At 47.3% G+C, this 20,301-nt stretch overlaps 1 protein-coding gene across 2 annotated transcripts in view; it reads left to right on the top strand.

Annotated features, from left to right (window-relative positions):
* LOC147636741 (uncharacterized) overlaps positions 1 to 20,301 on the top strand; it is a 190,595-nt gene that overhangs the window by 130,248 nt on the left and 40,046 nt on the right. The gene's annotated exons all lie outside the window — the stretch shown is intronic.

The raw sequence follows: 20,301 nt of genomic DNA, 5'->3' as shown, positions 1-20,301 counted from the left end.
TGTAAGGTCCTTATCCAAATAAATCTTTTCCCCCTTAAGGGCCATCCTTTTGGAGAGGAAGGCCTTCTTTTTCTCCAAGTCACCAAACCTGATGATCAATATCTTCGCCTTGGTTTCATTCCTGCCTACTCGCCATGCTCCAGTAATGGGTACATCAGTGGCTCCAGTTTTTGTTTCAAGAGCTTTTGCATCCTCTTGGGGATTTCCCTTATCTTCCCAACCAACTACGCGTACATGTAAGGCACGTGCCCGTCTCTTCGCTTCCTCTTCCAATGTAGCATTCATCACCTCTACTTTATTGACTGGTGTATCCTTCTGCTTTTTTACTACTTCAATCCATGGGTTGGCTTCCTCAATTTGTTTCTTTGTGGCAGTGGCAATTTCAGCCCATGAATGCATTTCCTTCTCACCTGCAGCCACTTTTGCCTTACATGATTCCGAAGTGTTTTGCATTTCTGTGATGTCTTTTTCGCGGTCAGCCATACATGTCTGAGAGAGAGAGAGAGAGAGAGAGAGAGAGAGAGAGAGAGAGAGAGAGAGAGAGAGAGAGAGAGAGAAATGAAATGAAATGTTATATTAACGTCTTCAAAAGGCCAAAGTGACCTATGAGACCAAAGTTACAACCATATGACATCTGATACACTATCTGGAAAAGAAAAGAAAGGACTGAAGGTAAGTATCTAGCCCTACAATACATCAGTAGTAGGGAGCATCCGGAAGCAGCAACTAGGGAGAGTGGGAAGCTAATGCTACTAGTCAAAATGGGGTACATGAGTACATGGATACATGAATACATGAATATGGGGGAGTACAAAAGTGACGGTGATTACAACAGTATATGGTTGGAGTGGTAATCATCCTAGGAGCTCTAGCATGGGTCATTGCTGGATGGCCTGGATATCTGCCATAGTGAGATGCCTGGTCGGACGAGCCCGATGCCTCGCAATGATGCTTTGAATCCTCCAGTGTAGGCACCGTCTCTGATGTAAGGATCCGCGAACCCTTGGGCATCTGGATCCGCCCAACTGGATAGCTCTCTCAACTAGAGTCCCACGGGGTGCCCACTGTTGGGCTGTCGGCTGTGTGTCTTCCCGGGTAGTCCCTCTAAAGAAGTCAGTAATCTGTCTTTGTGTGGACTCCCTGCCAGTCAGGCGTTTGCTCCTCATAATGGACTCTTTGAGCCTGTGGATCTCCAGGAGATAAAAACCCAAGCATCGCTGATCACAATAGTCCATGACTCTAGCCAGTGGTCCAAATCCCTCTCTGAAAAGGCAATGGTAGCGCCCTCGAATGTCATAATATGTTGTGCAGCGACGACAGATGTAGTGCTCCTCCGTCTTTGGCTCTATCCAACAAATCTGCCATATCCTGTCCCCTGGAGGTATGCCTCTAAATCTGCCTGTCTCTATCTCTAACTGATGTGAAGAGGTGCGGAACTAACCAATGGTGCACCTCAATCCATGAGACAAACGGGTATCCATGTAGCTCGGTCTAAATATAAAGCCATCCTCATTGGCGCGGAGAAGACGGTCTCTATAGAAAGCCGTCTTCATCCCTAACTCCTGTGAGGGCTCTAGCCATGTCCTCCTAGTGTCCAACTGAATGAGGTCCTGTTTGATGACTCTACTAATCTTAGAATGTGTCAAGGTGAGAGAGGGTGCCTCTAGAGAGTACTGGAAGGGTGGAAGTCTGTCTAAGCTGAACCCGTGGAGCTCAAACCAGGATGCTATCTGCGCCGCATACCAACATGAAGTGTCTCCCTCCCTGGCTAGCTGATGAGAGGACTCTAAAGCAAGTCGTGCATACCGGTGTCGCGGAAGCTCCGAGGTGTACTGATCTGGCAAGAGCCTCGACTAGGATCGGTGGTGGCTCCCATCTCGGCTTGGATAATCTCATGGGGTACCGAGGCCTTAGCTCGAATCATCCTGGAGATCGTGGACACAAGTGGTCTCTCCATTGATCTCCATCCATCGTATGTGCGTTCTGATCGACTGTGACGATCTAGACTAGGCCCCAGATCTGTACTCCATATAGCATAGCCGATGTGACCAGCGTGTCAAAAAGCCACAGCTTAGTGCGTGGCTCCTGAAACTGTACTTGTGAGCACATCCTCTCTAGACCTCCTAGTGCTGCATATCCTCTAGTCAATCTGGCCTCTGCGGCCCCCCTCATGGAAAATGTGGGCCCAGTGAACACCACTCCAAGATATGTGTATGAGTCAACATACTCCACTGTCTCTTGCCCATATGTGAAAATAGGCGCTGATCTCTAGACCCACTGAGCTGTAGTGTTAAACACCATAACCTTGGTCTTACCAAGGTTAACTGAGAGTCCACTGTCCTGTGCATAAGCATGTAACGTATCCAAGTGCCTCTGCATACCCTCTGGTGAGTCTGCTATAAGCACAATATCATCAGCATATAAGAGCAGAGGTATCCAAGTGCCAGCCAATTGGGTTCCTCTGTCCCCTCGTGTCCCAATATAATCAGAGATCTCATCAATGTATAGTCCAAATAGAGTCGGAGAGAGTGGGCAGCCCTGTTTCACCCCTATAGTGGAGTGTACTGGCTGGGAGAGACCCTCTGAAGTCCGCAGCTGCCCAACTACTGTTTCATAAAGTGCCATAATACCCCAAATGAGCTCACATGGAACCCCCAAGTCTTGCAGCCTGCGCATCAGTCTAGCTCTGGGCACTGTGTCAAAGTCCTTGCGGAAATCCACAAAGCCACAGTAGATCCTCCTCCCATGTGCTCTCCCCTCCTCAATGATAGCCCTGAGGGTAAAGATATGATCCAAAGTAGAGAATCTCCTCCTGAAACCGGCCTGTCCCTGAGCTCGGACCCCTTGTCTGCTCAACTCATGCTCATTCGAGGATGTCGGTCACTAACAATTGATGTGGGCATCCCATGATACTTGAAGATATTTGTCAAAAATATCCTCACCATTTGCTCTGCACTAATCTTCTTCCTGATTGGAATGAAATGGGCCTGCTTGCTGAAACGATCCACGATAGTCCAGATGCCATCATTCCCACTCTTTGTCCTAGAAAGATCAAAGATAAAACCCATAGCAATACTCTCCCACGGTCTATAGGCAAAGGATGAAGTAACCCAGGTGTCTTTTGACGGTGATACTTCACCTGTTGACAAATGATGCAATCACGAACAAAAGCATTAGCATCTCTGCTCATACTAGTCCAATAAAAGAATGCCTCCAAAGCTTTCACTGTAGCCTTAATACCACGATGGCCTGAATAAGGCAGAGCATGGCATTCTGTCAAAACCTTCTGCCTCAACTGAGATGTGACACACAATTTGCCATGCATCATAAAAAATCCTTCTTTGAGAGAATAATGATCAACTCGCTCTCCTTCAGTCAAACGATCAAAAATCTGCTCAAAATCTGCGTCATGAGCATACTGTTCTCGCATATCATCAAGTTCATGATGAAAGATAATAGAGACGGCGGCCACATGTGGTTTCCTAGACAAGGCATCCGCAACCACATTCTTTTTGCCATCCACATGAACAATTTGAAAGTGAAACATGGATAGAAAGTTAGCCCATCTCATATGCTTTTGTGAGAGCTTCGTTTGAGTAAGGAAGTATCGTAAAGTCTGATGATCACTCTAAACAATGAAATCAGCCCCAAGAAGGTAATGCTTCCGAGTAGAAAGAGCATGAATCACCGCAAGAAGCTCCTTCTCATATACTTGTAGATTCCTTTCAGCTGGTAACAAAGTTCTACTCTCATAAGCAATAACATGCCCATCTTGCATAAGAATAGCTCCAATGCTATTCCCACATGCATCACACTGTACCACAAAAGGTTTATGTAGATCTGGTAGAACCAAAACTGTGGACCAGTGGTAAGCTTTTCCTTGAGCTTGTTAAAGGCTTCCACTTTCTTCTCTGTCCATCGAAATTTTACATCCTTTTTGGTCAAGTGATGTAAAGGTGAAGCAATTTCTGCAAAGAATTGGATAAACCTCCTGGAATCTCTTGCATGAAAAATTCACTCTTCTTTCCATTGACAACCAACCTATGCTTTTTGAGTTCCTCAAACACTTTGGTCAAATGCTCTCGATGCTCCTTCTCTGAATGAGAAAACACAATCATATCATCAAAGAAGGTGCCCACAAAAGCACGGTGGGGTCGGAAAATCCGATCCATCATCCTGTTGAAAGTCGCTGGAGCATTCGTAAGACCAAAAGGCATGACCAAAAACTCATAAAGTCCAAAAGTTGTCCTGAAGGCTGTCTTGTGCACATCTTCTGGTCTGATGCGAATTTGATGGTATTCACTCTTCAGATCAATGCGACTGAAGTAAGCTGCTCCCTGTAACCAATCCAAGATATCATTGATTCATGGTATAGGGAATCTGTTCTTGATGGTAATCTTATTCAGTGCCGTGTAATCAATGCACATCTGCTAAGAACCATCTTTCTTTTGTACCAAAAGCACTAGTGAACAATAGGACGCAGAGCTTGGCTGAATCAACCCTTTGTCCAACAGATCACGCACTTGGCTCATAATCTCTTCTCGTTGGGCTGCACTCACCCTATAGGGTGGCTTATTCGGTGGTGAACTTCGAGGAATTAAATCAATTGCATGATCCTCACGCCTAGCAGGCGGCAACTCTCTTGGCAAAGTCTTTGAAAAACAAGCTTGAAAACTTTTGAGAAAATCCATTCTTTCCTTGTCCAACTATGAGAAACGGCCGAGGCCGATGCAACAAGAATAGATTCTCCTTTAAGCTTTACATCAAGAGTGTGTTCCTTATTCTTGTGAGTGAGTGAGTAATTTTCCTATTGAAAGTATCTACCACCGCTTTAACTTTGTGGCACCAAGGCATACCCAACAAATCATCGCAACCTTTCAACGGCATAATGTAGAAATCATCCTCTCTGTCCGTGTAAGTTTGCACACACTGAGACGCAGTTTCCCAATGATCGGCCTAACCTCAACCGTATGTCCAGGACAAGCCAAAGTAGCCTCATGCAACACACCCATCTCTTTTGGTTTGATGCCCAACTTTACTGCAAGCTCGGGGGTGATGAAGTTTGCATGAGCCCCAGGATTGAAAAAGATCAAAACCGCCTGATCTCGAAGTCTTCCCCATGCTCTGCACAACTCTGAAGATGCACCCCCTTGCTTCAACCCTCTCAAGTCAGGTACCAGTCCAGCAGACGGTTTTTGTTTCTTTGCTTTAGGCTCTTCCTGTGAGTCATCTGCGTTTTTAAGTGCTCTCTTCGGACACCTATAGTAGCGATGTCCCTCTTCTCCACAAGAGAAACATTTGTTGGCAACTTGGCAGCTATAAGTTCTTTCTTTTCTTCATTTGTTCTTTGAGGTAAGCGTTGAAATTTCCTCTTCTTGGATTGCCCCTTCTCTCGTGGTTCAGTGTCTTTGCTGTCCTTTGACTTGTTTGCCTCTTTAGATGCTTTCTTTGAGAAGAGACGTTGATCCTTAAATCCTGACATCTGACCAATAAGCATGGCATATCCAGTCTGAGCATTTTCTATCATTTGAGTCATATTAGTGACCTTTGTTTTAATGCAATAGTCAGGAAGCTCCTTGGGTAACCCACAACAATACGTCTCTAAGGTGCCACATGGCAGTGCCATGTCACCTAGACGGTTGCCCTTTTGTTTCTGCGCTGGAGGGCTTGCTACCCGGCTGCCCCCCTTGGCCACCTCTATGCTGCCCCACAGGCTGCATAGACATTGCGTCTCGAGGCCAACCAGAATATCGTAATTTGGATATGGACACGGACCAAAATCCTTAGCGTGTCATATCCAGTCTACTGGTCCTTGGTGTAGACATCAATCCCCTACCACACAGTGGCGGCGATAGCGCTCACTCAAACACCAACAACACAGACACACACACCTTCTGCGGCGCAGGTGCTTACCAAGTTTGGGCTGCAGGGCAAATAGGACTGCAAGAGGCGCCTGGGTTTGCAGGTAGTTGCAGAAAGCGCAGAAGGGACGGCTGGAGGCCTATTGGGAGGCTGCGGAGGTGCAAACAATAAGGTGCAGGAGGTACAACATCTGCCTCCCTTTTCCCACCCACCCTTGCTCAGGCCCCCAAGGCAACAACTAATAGGTAAAAACATGTCTTAACCATAGAGGGGGGACAGGATGGTGAGACAACCTTTCACACCCCCACGAAGGCACCTAATGCCTACCGCAGAAGACTGAGGGAAGGAATCATGTCCCCTGGCTCACGAAGGTTTACGAAGATGGCCCGACGAGATGAGGCCCTTTATGAGGAGCTATAGCTTCACATTAGGATAGAGATGAACAGCATGCGACAGGAGCTTGAAAAGGAATGGACCGAGCAGATGCATGCCCAAAGGAAAGTGATATACGAAACACTGAAGGAAGAGATATATGTCCAATCGAAGGGAGAAATGCAAGCCCAAGTACGGGTTGAAATGGAATTAGCCCAAGCCTTGATGCACACGGAAATGAAAAAAGAGATGCAGAAATGGATGACATGCTCCGAGAGATTGGCACAACAGTTGCATCGTACGAAGGCACTTTGAAGACATGTATGGCTGACCGCGAAAAGGACATCACAGAAATGCAAAACACTTTGGGATCATGTAAGGCAAAAGTGGCTGCAGGTGAGAAGGAAATGCATTCATGGGCTGAAATTGCCACTGCCACAAAGAAACAAATTGAGGAAGTCAACCCATGGATTGAAGTAGTAAAAAAACAGAAGGATTCACCAGTCAATAAAGTAGAGGTGATGAATGCTACATTGGAAGAGGAAGCCAAGAGACGGGCACGTGCCTTACATGTACGTGTAGTTGGGTGGGAAGATAAGGGAAATCCCCAAGAGCATGCAAAAGCTCTTGCAACAAAAATTGGAGCCACTGATGTACCCATTACCGGAGCATGGCGAGTAGGCAGAGATGAAACCAAGGCGAAGATATTGATCATCAGGTTTGGTGACTTGGAGAAGAAGAAGGCCTTCCTCTCCAAAAGGATGGCCCTTAAGGGGGAAAAGATTTATTTGGATGAGTACCTTACACCGGCACAGATAGCACACCGGAAGGAACACATGCTGCGTGTGCTTGAACAAAAATGGGCGGTATACAGAGATGGCCGAGTCATCATTACGGAGAGGAGGCCCGCTTGACGGTGCGCGGCCTATGAGACCTTGCGATTCATGGTGTGGAATTGCAACGGAGCCCTTAGAACAGATGCAGGATACTTTGAGGATACTTTCAGACACAGTGATATTGCTATGTATACGGAGACCCATCAGTGCACAAACAAGAGGCTTCCTGACATCCAGGGTTATAGATGGGAATCGGTTTTCCGCCCTCAACCATGCACAATGGGAGGTACCAGAGGATCGGGAGGAGTGGCAATACTTTACAGGGAGGAGCTTCGTGACAAAATACATGTGGTACATAGAGATGTAGATGCGAGGTACATGTGGGTCCGAATATGCAGAGAGGGGCTCCGCGAGCTATATGTGGCGCTATGCTACTTTCCCCCAGCCCACTCCAGGTTTGCACGATCAGGAGAGTCGCCCTATATACCACTATATGATGATATCATGAGGTTTGCCAGCATGGGAGACATATTACTATTGGGAGACTTTAATGCACGTACAGGCACAGAGCAGATAGAGTTGTATGATACTCAAGAGGCTATGTACCGGGAGATCACGGCAGAGGATGTAGGGTTGCAGAGATCAGCTTAGGATGAGGGGGAGATTACAGATTATGGCAGGCATTTTCTCACCCTCGGGAGTGCACATGGGTTGGTCATATACAATGGCTTATTGAGATGGCAAGGATCAGATGCTCTCACACACTGGAAGTCTAAAGGGGGAGCGAGCACAGTGGACTACTTGATGGGATCTCCTTCATTGATACCTGATGTGCGGGGTTTCACGATTTCCAGTAGGCCTTACAGGATGATCTTGATTGGTCATTACTTGGCCAAATTATATGGCTCTATCTTGGAGTCGGAGTTGAGCCGATGGGCAGAGAGGCATGGTCATCGAGCACATGGCTGGCTTCAGGAGAGGATTTACTACCTTGGATCACATACTGACACTTCGGGCACTTATTGAAGAGGGCAGGGCACAGAAGAGAAGGATATACTGCTGCTTTGTGGACTTCCGCAAATCCTTTGATACTGTACCACGTGCCAGGCTTATGCACAGATTGCATGACATTGAGGTACTCGAGGATATGCAGTGGGGGATATATGCTTTGTATGAGTCTGTGAAAGGCAAAGTCCGAGCTTCAGGGACTATCTGATAGGGTGACCAGCACGATAGGGGTGAAGCAGGGATGCCCGCTATCGCCCACCCTCTTTGGACTGTACATTGATGCGGTCTCTGATTATGTAGATAGATTGGGAGGCCCAGGGGCATGCCTGGCAGGGGTGTTGATACCCATCTTGTTATATGCTGATGATATTGTTCTAATCTCAGACTCTCCGGGAGGACTACAGAGACACTTGGATGCATTACAAGCTTTCTGTGCGGATAGAGATCTGACAGTGAACCTTGGGAAAACCAAGGTTATGGTGTTTAACACCACAAAGGCATGGGTGACGAGATCAGAGCCTCAGTTCACTTTCCGAGGGGAGCCGGTAGAGTACGTCAGGTCATATGTCTACTTGGGAGTTACTTTCACAGGACCGCGTTTCTCCCTGAAAGAGGCAACAACAGCTAGATTAGCTGGAGGGCATGTAGCCTTGGGGGCACTTGAGAGGCAGTGTGCACACATACAGTTTCAGGAGCCACGCACCAAATTGTGGCTATTTGATACGCTTGTCACACCGACCCTCCTGTACGGAGCTCCAATTTGGGGGCCCAGTATACATCACAAATCTCAGAGAGGGACAGATGAGGGATGGAGGCAAATGGAGAGACCACTGATTATGATGATTGCCTGCATGATTCGGAGCAAATCATCAGTACCACATGAGATTGTTCGGGCTGAGCTGGGTGCCCCACCAGTAGTAACCGAGGCCCTATTCCAGGCAGTTACCTTTTTATAGCGGCTATGGGAGCTCCCTCAGCAGAGGTACTCCCGTTTGGCATTGACCTCATCCATATAGTTGGCAGGGGATGGAGATACTCATTGCTGGTACGCTCAGATGAGATCATGGTTTGACCTACATGGTTTGCGGATAGAGGCACTACAACCTTTTCAGTACAGTCTGGATTGCCCATTTTTGGATCTCACCCGCTCAGAGCGAAACCGCGTGATTAGGATGGATATCATCAGAGTGGACACAGAGAGGGCATGGACTAGCCCCGTTGAGCCCTTGGGCACGAAAATGACTCATTACAAGAGCCATTTTCTACACCTCTCACCGGATGATTTTATCACCCGCCCGGCGTACATGGATGTACACCTATCACATGGGATATGTTGTGCCATTGGACAAATCCGGACCTCATCACACTAGCTGCGGATTGAGACAGGGCGATATGTGCATCAGATCGTGGATGACCGCATTTGTTAGCTATGCTACCAGGAGGTAGAGACAGAGGAACACTACATTTGCTGATGTACAGTCTATTATGAGATCCGAGGGAGATATCACTGCCTCTTCTGAGAGGGTTTTGGGCCGTTACACAGGGTCATGGAGTTTGAGGATGAGAGATGCCTCGGATTGTTTCTACTTGAGCTCAGGAGACATAGAGAGACCCTCGAGGCTGAGCCATGATGTACCTAGACAGACAGATTTCTTCGGCACCAGCACCAGCAACCTAGCCCACACACCTCTTGATACCTCCTCCATTGGGCCATGAGAGCACCGACCACGCTCCCAGGGAGTCATTACTGATAGAGCAGTTATCTTATGCCGTGCTCGTCGGCCACGCCCACCAGGATCCTGACCACGGCATCCTCACCATCGCCAGATCAGAGCCATTATTGCTCGGCATCGGAGGCGCCTACCTTGCTTCTACGACCTCTCCATTCTAGACAGCCCCATGGCGGAGATACTTGATCTAAGGAGAGGGCAACACTTCAACTGATCAGCATACATGGATCTACCTGATATACATTTAAAAGTATTTTCCAGTATTTTCTACTCAGTATCATCTCGGAGTCTTGCAGTTCTGTTCTTATAACTGTAGGACAATCAGTTTATTGTACTTTTTAGTCTTGTTCTCTTTGATGAGACACCAACTTCAGATGTACTCTCAGTTTTGGTTTCATAGGCCATAATGGCCTCTTAGAGACGTTAATATATCATTTCATTTTATTTCATTTCATTTCTCTCTCTCTATTCTCTGTCTATGCAGATTGTTCTTGCATCAAGGGTTCCTATGCAGTGCTTAGGGCTGAAAGAAGACTCCGATGTGAGAGTGGTACAGAGCTTTGCCTTTTGGTAAAGAGATTCAACCAAGAAAAAAAAGAAGAAATTTGTTTTTTCGCTTGTGTGGTTGGTTTTTAGGCACTTGTTGCACTCCCATTTTGGCGTGACTCTTGTCCCTCGAAGGACGGTTGGTTTATAGCCTCCGGAAGCAAAGTCTCCCACACACAGTGAAGGGTATTGTTGCGGTTAGGGAAAAGCTTGACCACTCCCACTATGGCGAATTTCGATGATGAGAGAGAACACCAAACCCGTGGAGAAATTGTTTCTTCGATAGCAACTGCGTCTAGAAGCCAGGTTATTAGTGATGACACAAACGCCATGTTTCAAGAATTCATGCGCATCATAGCACAAGGGGAACAGATGTGGACGGGACAACTTCTATATAGGCCTTGGAGAAAGGACCTCTTCAAGAAACCTCGACACCCATTCTCCCCTTCCCCTCCTCCTCCGCTGGTCGTCACTGAGACTCCTTCCGAGATCCCTACTTCGGCTATCTCCCTTGAAGAGTTAACACAGCATTCCCGTGCGTTACATGGATTGCAGGTACGGGAGGTAGGGCTTCGAACACAGGGACCGCCCGTGTTGCTGCATTGGAGGAACATGGAGCACGAGCGATACCTTGCAGCTCTCGAAGCAAGGACGATACCCGCGAATTCTTCGACTCACCTTCACAAGAAGGTGAATTTTAGTAAGTATAACGGTAAAATCTATTCCACAACTCTGTTTTCCTAGATTCATCAGTTTGAAGCCTAGTAGGAAGTCAAACATAGAGAAGGTGGTGTTTGCTAGTTGCTACATTAAGGGGGAAACCATCTCTTGGTGGACTCACTGGGCCCATGTCAATTCCAATGATGGACTTGGTGCCTTTGATTGGAACCAATTTCTGACTAATCTCAAGAAGCGGTTTTACTACCTCATTATCTTGAGGGACTCAAGGACGAGTATTGGGGATTGCGCGAGAACGTGCTACATGTCCTCCGATTTGCAAATAAAGTCACTCACTTGGCTTTACAATTGCAGAAATCAGATGCGGACAAAAGAGATCGATTCCTCTACAGTTTGGACAGTGGGATGTGCACATGTTTGAACTAGAGACTTTTGATTGGGCACTTTCGCTTGCCAGAAGCAGAACTAGTTAGGGTCTACCCAGCTCTAAGAACTCAAACAATGGATCTCACCTTACTCCAGATGAGAAGGCTTTGGCTAGCAAGATAGGTGGTAGGCTCAGTCCTGAAGAGCACGAACAATACAAGGAGGGGTGGTGTTTCTTTTGTCATATAAAAGGACACACTTCTAAGGTTTGCCCTAAGAAGACCTGTGCTCAGACTACCACCCCGGCCTTAGCAGCTTGAGTGGTGAGGCAGCCTCAGTGATATCTCCCTCGGATCTCATAATAGACTGTACATCGGCAAATGTAGTGCTCCTCTGTCTCTACCTCCTGGTAGCATAGCTGACAAATGTGGTCATCCAAGATCTGATGCACATATCACCCTGTCTCAATCCGCAGCTGGTGTGATGAGGTCCGGATCTGTCGAATGACACAACGTATCCCATGTGATAGGTGTACATCCATGTACGCGGGACGGGTGATAAAAACATCTGGTGAGAGGTGTAGAAAATGGCTCTTGTAATGAGCCATTTTCATGCCTAAGGGCTCAAGGGGACTAGTCCATGTCCTCTCTATGTCCACTTTGATGATGTCCATCCTGATGACGCGGTTTTGCTCTGAGCGGGTGAGATAAAAAAATGGACAATCTAGACTGAGACTGTACTGAAAGGGTGGTAGTGCCTCTATCCGCAAACCATGTAGGTCAAACCATGATCTCATCTGAGCATACCAGCAATGAGTATCTCCATCCTCTGCCAACTATATGGATGAGGTTAATGCCAATCAGGATTACCTCTACTGACGGAGCTCCCATAGCCGTTGTAAAAAGGTAACTGCCTGGAATATTGCCTCAGTCACTACTGGTGCGGCACCCAGCTCAGCCCGAACAATCTCATGTGGTACTGATGATTTACTCCGAATCATGCAAGCAATCATCATAATCAGAGGTCTCTCCATTTGCCTCCATCCCTCATCCGTCCCTCTCTGAGATCTGTGATGTATGCTGGGCCCGCAATTGGGAGCTCTGTGCAAGAGGGTCGGTGTGACAAGCATATCAAATAGCCACAATTTGGTGCGCGGCTCTTGAAACTGTATGTGTGCACAGTGCCTCTCAAGTGCCCCCAAGGTTGCATGCCCTTGAGCTAATCTAGCTGCTGCTGCCTCCTTCAGGGAGAAACGTGGTCTTGTGAAAGTAACTCCCAAGTAGACATATGACCTGACGTACTCAACCGGCTCCCCTCGGAAAGTGAACTGAGGCTCTGATCTCGTCACCCATGCCTGTGTGGTGTTAAACACCATAACCTTGGTTTTCCCAAGGTTCAGTGTCAGATCTCTATCCGCACAGAAAGCCTGTAATGCATCCAGGTGTCTCTGTAATCCCTCCGGAGAGTCTGAGATTAGAACAATATCATCAACATATAACAAGATGGGTATCAACACCCCTGCCAGGCATGCCCCTGGGCCTCCCAATGTGTCTACATAATCAGAGACAACATCAATGTACAGTCCAAAGAGGGTGAGCGATAGCGGGCATCCTTGCTTCACCCCTATCATGCTGGTCACCATATCGGATAGTCCGCCTAGAGCTCGGACTCTGCCTGTCCTCACAGACTCATACAAAGCATACATCCCCCACTGCATATCCTCGGGTACCTCAATGTCATGCAATCTGTGCATAAGCCTGGTACGTGGTACGGTATCGAAGGCTTTGCGGAAGTCCACAAAGCAACATTATATCCTTCTCTTCTGTGCCCTGCCCTCTTCAATAAGTGCCTGAAGTGTCAGTATGCGATCCAAGGTAGTAAATCCTCCCCTGAAGCTGGCCTGTCCATGTGCTCCATGACCATGCTTGTTTTCCAGCGGCTCAACTTCGACTCCAATATAGAGCCATATAGTTTGGCCAAGTAATGACCAATCATGATCGTCCTGTAATTGCATGGTACCATGGGGTCCCCACTCTTAAAGAGTGGTACAATGATATGCTCTGTCTAGCTTGCCGGGAAACCCTCACAAATGGCACGATTAAACACATGTACGATGAGCTTAGCCAAAGTGTCACGCGCATATGAGAAATGCTCTCCAACTAGCCCATCATGATCCTTTGCCTTTCCATTCTGTAACCTGTCTATCGCATCTAGCATCTTCTGCATAGTAAAAAAGGTGCTGCTAGCCGGTCTAGCTCCTAGTGGAGGGGGTGTGGGGGGCTGTCCTGGTGCATCATATAGCTTCTATAGCATAAGTATGCCATGCCTCAGGTGCAGTAATTGGAGTACCAGGCTGTCTCTCTTGAAACATCTTCGATGCTCTCTTGTTGTGCTTCCCCAAGAAGAGTTGGTAGATCTCCTCCTCTAGCTTAGCCAGGTAGGCTCGTTTCTTCCTCCGCACAAGGTGCCGAAAGATCATCCTGGCCTGTCTATGCGTGTGAGTCCCAATGGCAATCTCACGCTGTAGCTGTGCTCGTGTCCTACAACACTCATCATCATACCAATTGTTCTGTGGGGCAGTGCTGCGGGGGGGGGGGGGGTGGGGTGGGGGTGGGGGTTGGAAGGGATCATAGTGCAAGGAAACGCATATGAGGCGGATGCATGTAGTACACCTGTCAATCCTCTCGTGATCTTGTCCACAGGGCTATGCGGGTCTAAAGCAAACAAGGTATCAGATACTGCATCTTGGTAAACCCCGATTGTCTCACGTGTAAACTGATATCTCGGGTACCTAGGTAGATGACTGGCTGGCCCATGTCTCGGGGATCTACCTACTAGTGTTAAACTCAGGTATGCATGATCGGCTGCTATGCGAATGGGCCGACTGAAAATCGTGAAACCCCACCCATCAGGTATCAGTGAAGGAGATCCCATCAAGTAGTCCACTGTGCTCGCTCCCCCTTTAGAGTTTGAGTGTGTGAGGTGATCTGATCCTTGCTATCTCGATAGGCCATTGTATATGACCAACCCATGTGCACCCTCGAGTGTGAGAAAATGTTTGCCATTATCTGTAATCTCTCCCTCGTCCTGTGCTGATCTCCCGGTACATAGCCTCTTGAGTATCATACAACTCTGTCTGCTCTCTGCCTGTACGTGCATTAAAGTCTCCCAATAGTAATATGTCTCCCATGCTGGCAAACCTCATTATATCATCATATAGTGGTGTATAGGGCGACTCTCCTGATGGTGCAGACCTGGAGTGGGCTGGGGGAAAGTAGCATACCGCCACATATTGCTCGCGGAGCCCCTCTGCATATTCGGACCCACATGTACCTCGCATTTGCGTCTCTATGTACCACATGTATTTTGTCATGAAGCTTCTCCTTGAAAAGTATTGCCGCTCTTCTAGATCCTCTGGTACCTCCCACTGTGCGTGGCTGAGGGTGGAACACTCATTCCCATCTTTTTTTTTTTTTCGAGAAAAAGATCCTTTCATTAGTTATAAAAAAGCCCAATGGGCTACAAGACCCCTTTCCTGCTCATAAGAAGGCAGAGCAGAGATCCAATCAAGGCAGCTAGGGAGACTCTTCCTAGATGCAGAAAAGTACAAATAAAAGTACAAATAACTGAGAGGCTATATCATACAATAGGAGGGGGGAAAATCCAATAGGTGGCGTGTAGTGCGAGCGGGGGTACCCGCGTGTAGAGTATAGAAAGGGCCGTTGCGCCAAGTAGTGTGGAAGGTCTGGCGCCACAAGATCGCTCGATCCGAGTCGCCCCGGATGCGGTCATAATGTCCTCGCAGGGTGTGAATCAACTCCTGCCAGATAGCCCGAACAGTCTCTGCTGGTGGCTCCAGTCTCCCCTCAAAGGCCCTGAAACAACGGGCTCTGCAGGTGAACCATATGCTGAGGAGCTCCCATCGTAAATCCCTCTCCTGTGTCCAGCCCGTTGTCGAGAAATCCGGTGGAGGAACAAGGCGAGGTTGGCCCCCAATGAATCTGTGTGCCTGGCTGTCCTGCTCCGTCTCGTATCCCAGAGCTGGCCCTAACGAAGTCGACCAAGCAGCGGCTCCTGAAACCGGCCTCTGATAGAAAACCAGAGTGCGGTAAGAGCTAACACCCGTCCACTTGTAGTCTAGATGATAAACAAAACACAGATTGGAGCTAGAGTGCCCAAATCTGAAAACACAACGACACCTGTTGGCCCCAAAGCTTGGCGCCCCTTGCGGTATTTCTTTATTCCATTAAAATAGTATGTATGGCTGAGTACAATACAAAAACCAGCTAAGAGTTTACACCTGTAGTCCAATCTGACTGCCCACAAATCCTTCTCAGCACAGAGGATCTATGCACACAGATCTGTGTCCTCAAGCAACACACTGTGCCTCCCTCTGATCAGCCAAGTTCACAAAGCAGGCCAGCCATGGGCATACATCTGGCATAACTCATAAGCATGATACATCTTCTCAGCTCAACATACATATGCTGTTCAATCCCTGTCTTAATCTCTTGTCAATCTGCTATACTCCTCCTCTCACAAGGAGCCAGATAACACATACCTGTAGCAGACATCAAGCTATAGAAAGAGAGATGGATGAACAGAGTCAAGGCTTACCAAGTTCAGCTCGTGAAACAACTCTGGAGGAAGCAACAGCACCAATCTGTGCCTGCAGGCACTTGAACCCACAATCCTGCTTCACACATGTGCTTGCACTTGCCTGTATCTTCCTCCTGATGCTCACTCCTATGCTGTCCTTGAAAGTACAGATCTGAAAATCAGCACTGTACTTGATTGTACCGCCTCGGGATGCGTGCCAGGCGTTGTACTTGCAAAAACAGCCTGCTGTCCACTTCTGTACCAGCCTGAATCAGCATGCACAGGTCTGTCCAGCACCTGTAAACACTTCTGCAGCAGCTGTACCTTCTGTACCTGACTACCCGTACACTGTACGGCAGTCGTACAGGGGTGTACTTGCTGAAAAACCAACTGTGCAGCCTGCACAGGCCTTCTGCGCAGCCCAACAGTAGCTGTCCTGTGCGCCGCCAGCAGCAGAGGAGAAAGAGAGAGAGAGAGAGAGAGTCCAGCACTGGCCGTACAGTGCTGTACGGCTGGTTTGCCTCAGAAAAACAGCAGCACACTTCTCTTCAGCAGTCGCCTCCCCTTCCTGTGCTTTTCCACGCTTGGATACATGCTTTTGCTCCACGACTCCCAAAAGGGAAGAGAGAGAGAGAGAGAAGAGAGAGAAACTCTCCAAAAGTGGCTCCTCCCCCAAAAATAATAATAATCCCTAGGGCCCAACTTGAATAAGTTCCCTAGGGCCACTAAGGCCTAGGGGCAACTTTTATAAACATTAAAAGTTAATGTTTTAATGTTCCCCCTTCACACCTAGGGTTGTCCACACATCTTTGAACACTGTCCGGGCACCCCCCATGTGAATCATAAAATATTCTGACCCTGCAACCACCATGCCCACACTTGTCCTGCTCCATTTTCACAGGGCCATGACATACCCCCCTCTTGAAAGATGGCAAGCGTCCTCGATTGCATTCTGGTGATGCATCAAAATATCCAAAGTGAAATATACAATATGGCAAGATCAGCGTCCCAATCTCTCTGAGCCATACACATGTATCAACATTCACTGCAAACCAATGGCATAGTAATAGTCCAAGTTGTATACCATTGTGAACCATACATATCCACAAAAATCTCCATGTGACTAGTACACATATATCATAGAAGTCCCATAAACAGATGTACTGTCAGCCTCAGTACCTTCGGGTGAGAGAAAATCTGCACCAAGCGACCTCTAGATGTCATCTGAGCCTGTCTGTATCAAGGGAGTGGAGGTGCTACCCCCCTCTTGAGCATCAGGTAATGCTCCAGACCCATGCTCTGCTGAACCTGAATGAGCCACAATAAGAGTCGGCTCTAACTCAAAGGCATCGAGATAAAGCTGCAAAACCTGAGGTGAATCTGTTAAGTCACCTTCCTCCATCCACTTCGCATCCATCGGTGAATAATTCTTGAACTTCACAAGATAGCGACGGGAAACTTTACCTCGTACCTTCCTTTCTTTATGTGCCAGTATCTGCTCTGGAATCAGAACCTCATCAAGTTCCTCAACTTCCGGCTGAGCCTCATCTGATACATCATCAGGCACATCCCCACGGAAAGGTCTAAGAAGACTCACGTGAAAAGCATTGTGAATCCTCCAGTGATCTGGTAACTTCAAACGATAGGTTACCTCACCAATCTTTTCCAAAACCTGAAAAGGCCCATAATATCGCATACTTAACTTAGGGAATAAGCGCTCTTTACCCTTCATCTTCTTGAGTCTAGCCTTTTCAAAACGCAAAAGAACCCAATCACCCAATGCAAACTGTAAATCACGTCTGTGACGGTCTGCGGCTTTCTTTTGCTTCTGCTGAGTTTTCTGGAGGGCCAACTTAACTCTCCGATAAGCTTCATCCAAACTCTCCACATACTGATCAGCCTCAAAGATCTTATCCTTTGTATGCAAAATGGGTGGTACCTTCTTCCCTCCTTCTACAATCTCAAAAGGCGCCTTGCCTGTCGAGCTATGTACAGTGTTGTTATATGCAAACTCCACCAAAGGAAGATATTTTTCCCATTGTTGCTTGTGCTCTGACACATAACACTTGAGAAGATCCAACACTGTAGAGTTAGCCTCTTCTGACTGACCATCTGTCTGTGGATGAAATGACGATGAAAACTTGAGAGTTGTACCCATGTTGTCAAACAACCCTCTCCAAAACAAACTCGTCATCCGTGGATCACGGTCACTAATGATAGACGTAGGCAAGCCATGATACTTGAAGATGTTCGCCATGAACAACTTCACCATATGATCCACTTTAATTGTCTTCCGCACGGGAATGAAATGAGCCTGCTTACTGAACCTGCATATGATAGTCCAGATGCCATCATTTCCCGTTTGTGTCCGTGGAAGATCAAATACAAAATCCATGGCAATGCTCTCCCAAGGTCTATCCGGAATAGGTAAAGGCTGTAATAACCCTGGTGTCTTCTGACGGTCAAACTTTACCTTCTGACATACGATGCATTGCCTCACAAAGGCATCAACATCTCTTCTCAAGGTTGGCCAATAAAAGAAAGTCTCCACTGCTTTGACCGTGGCGTCAATACCTCTATGACCTGCATACGGTGGAGCATGACTTTCAATCATAACCTTGAGTCGCAATGGCCTGGTAACACACAGTCTGCCATGCATCAATAAAAACCCATCTCTGAGAGTGTAGTGCTCATGCCGCTGACCCTCAGACATCTGATCATACAACTTTTCAAAGTCCTCATCATGGGCATACTGCTCTTTCATTTCATCAAGCTGATGATGATAAGCAAGTGAAACAGCAGAAACCTGTGGCTTGCGTGACAAAGCATCTGCCACTACATTCTTTTTGCCTTCCACATGCACAATCTGGAAGTGAAACATTGACAAAAAGTTTGCCCAACGCATATGCTTCTCTGAAAGCTTAGTCTGCGTGAGGAAATATCGCAAGGTCTGATGATCTGTCTGCACAGTGAAATCAGCCCCAAGCAAGTAGTGTTTCCATGTAGAAAGAGCGTGAATTACAGCCAACATCTCTTTCTCATACACCTGTAAATGCTTCTCGGCATCTTGCAAAACTCTACTCTCATAGGCTATCACATGTCCCTCTTGCATGAGAACTGCACCAATGCTGCTTCCACATGCATCACACTGGACAACAAAAGCCTTTCGGAGGTCCGGTAACACCAATACTGGGTCCGAAGTAAGCTTTTCTTTGAGCTTTTTGAAAGCTGTAATTTCCCGATCAGCCCATCTAAACGGAGTTGCTTTCTTCGTCAAAGCATGAAGAGGCGAAGCAATTTCAGCAAAGTGCCGTATGTAACGCCTGTAATAGGAACACAATCCTAAAAAGCTGCGTACATCATGCACGGTCCTCAAAGCTGGCCAATTAAGTATTGCTTCTACCTTGGCTGGATCCATACGGACTCCATGACCAGACACAATATGCCCCAAGAAATGTATCTCCTGCAAAAAGAACTCACTCTTCTTGCCATTAACCACCAATCTATGGTTTCTGAGTTCTGCAAACACAATGGCCAAATGCCTTCTATGCTCTTCCTCAGTTCGTGAATGCACAATCATATCGTCAAAGAATGTGCCCACAAACTCTCTATGAGGTCTGAAAATCCTGTCCATCATTCTGTTAAATGTGGCAGGCGCATTTGTCAAACCAAAGGGCATAACCAAGAACTCATACAACCCAAACGTGGTTCGGAATGCTGTCTTATGCACATCCTCGGGTCTAATGCGTATCTGATGATACCCGCTTTTCAAGTCAATACGACTAAAAACTGTGGAGCCCTGTAAGCGGTCCAAGATGTCATCGATCCTCGGTATGGGGAATCGATTCTTGATGGTGTTCTTATTCAGCGCCCTGTAATCAATACACATGCGCCAAGAACCATCCTTCTTCTGCACTAAGAGCACAGGTGAGCAAAAGGGTGATGAGCTAGGCTGAATCAACCCCTTATTCAATAGCTCCTGCACCTGACTCATAATCTCTTCCTGTGGGGCGGCACTAACACGATACGGCGGTCTATTCGGTGGAGTACTACCAGGAATCAGATCTATGGCATGATCTTCTGGCCTCTCAGGAGGTAATTCTCCTGGCAATGACTCGGAAAAACAGTCTTGAAACCCACTTAAGAAATCAGCCCTGTCCTTATCTAACATTGACAAATTAGACTTAGACTCATCATCCTGTGCATCCTTTACATAAATCAAGTACGCGGAAAGATGCTTTTTCATTACTGATGAAATCGCCGAAGCGGATACAATAGGAACAGATTCCCCTTTGAGTTTTACA

Source organism: Cibotium barometz, chromosome 7, assembly GCF_041138505.1.
Source record: "Cibotium barometz isolate CiBa-2024 chromosome 7, ASM4113850v1, whole genome shotgun sequence".
Classification (NCBI taxonomy): domain Eukaryota; kingdom Viridiplantae; phylum Streptophyta; class Polypodiopsida; order Cyatheales; family Cibotiaceae; genus Cibotium; species Cibotium barometz.
Note: the sequence above shows the minus strand (reverse complement) of the source record. Positions and strands in the feature narration are given on the sequence as shown.